General features: G+C 35.1%; 1 non-coding gene across 1 annotated transcript; it reads right to left on the bottom strand.

Annotated features, from left to right (window-relative positions):
* Positions 1 to 1,127: 1,127 nt before the first annotated feature.
* LOC122033129 lies at positions 1,128 to 1,233 on the bottom strand. Its single transcript, XR_006126386.1, has one exon. It is a non-coding gene; the product is annotated as a small nucleolar RNA R71 (small nucleolar RNA).
* Positions 1,234 to 1,558: the final 325 nt, after the last annotated feature.

Below are 1,558 nucleotides of genomic sequence, written 5' to 3'. Positions count from 1 at the left end.
CTCTCTCATTATTTTCTCTCTCTTCATTCTCTCCTCATTTTTCATCACACTATCTCTCTTATCATATTTTCTCTCTCCTCAATCTCTCTTACCATACTCTCTCTCCATATTTCCTCACATCACACTTTCTCTCTCTTTATTCTCTTCTATCACACACTCTCTCCTCATTCTTTCTCATCACAAATTCTCTACCATTTTCTCTCTGTATTATCTCTCATCATACACTCTCTAATTATTTTCCCTCTCTTCATTCTCTCCTTATTTTTTCATCATACTTTCTCTATCCTCAATCTCTCTTACCATACTCTCTCTCTCCATATTTTCTCTCATCACACTTCCTCTCTCTTTATTCTCTTCCATCACACTTTCTCTCCTCATTTTCTCTCATCATACTTTCTCTCTCTTCATTTTTCCCCATCACACTTTCTCTCTCATCACATTTTTTCATCATACTTTCTCTCCTCAATCTCTCATTTTCTCTCATAACACTTTCTCTCTCTTTATTTTTTCCTATCAGTCTTTCTCTCTCAGCACACTTTCTCTCTCTTCATACTTTTTTCTCTTCTCAATCTCTCCTATCACTCTCTCTCCTCATTTTCTCTCATCACACTTTCTCTCTCTTCATTTTTCCCCATCACACTTTCTCTCTCATCATTCTCTCTCATCATATGCTTCTCTCACATTCAACTTTCTCTTCAATCTAATTTTTTCTCTTATTTTTACTCTAAGGGTAAAAAAAAAAATTTAAGTTCATTCTAATTGAAAACATTCAACTAACCAAATATTATTTTTTAAGAATGATACCCAAGCTCATACATATTCCCATTCCATAATACTATAATACTCATTCTCATTCCGATTCCTAGGAGAGAACCAAACGCCACCTCAGTTTGGAGGCGGACCACACGAAGACCCCAATCAACATCTTGAAATTTTCTATGAAATCTGCAGCACCATGAAGATGAACGGTGTTCCATTGGAAGTAGTGAGATTATTATTATTTGGGTTTTATTTAAGAGATAGAGCAAAACAATGGTTGAACTCTTTACCAACTAACAGCATAACCACTTGGGAGCAATGTGAGTAACAATTCCTTGATAAATTCTATCCTCCAAGTAAGACCGCTCATATGAGAAATCTAATTACAAGCTTCAGACAGTCAGACTTAGAATCTTTATTTGAAGCATGGGATAGATACAACAATATGCTCAGACAATGGCCACATCATGAGTTAGAAAAATGGCTAGTTCTACATACTTTTCATAACAGTATTAACTATCATACTAAGGTGTCTTTAGATTCTGCAGCTGGAGGGGCACTTATGAATAAAAGTTTAGATGAGGCCGAGGATATTATTGAGAGTGTAGCGCAAAACCATCATCAATGGGCAACATAAAGAAGTGGAGGCTATTCTTATCCAAACCTAGTTAAAGTATCAGAAATATTTGATGTAGATGCAATCACTTTATTGTCTTCAAAATTAGATGCTCTTACTAAAAAATTGGAAAATATGGAAACAAATTCTGCATCGGTCAATGTCATAGTATGTGTTTGTGAA

The sequence above is a fragment of the Zingiber officinale genome, chromosome 11A, assembly GCF_018446385.1.
Source record: "Zingiber officinale cultivar Zhangliang chromosome 11A, Zo_v1.1, whole genome shotgun sequence".
NCBI classification, from domain to species: Eukaryota; Viridiplantae; Streptophyta; class Magnoliopsida; order Zingiberales; family Zingiberaceae; genus Zingiber; species Zingiber officinale.
Note: the sequence above shows the minus strand (reverse complement) of the source record. Positions and strands in the feature narration are given on the sequence as shown.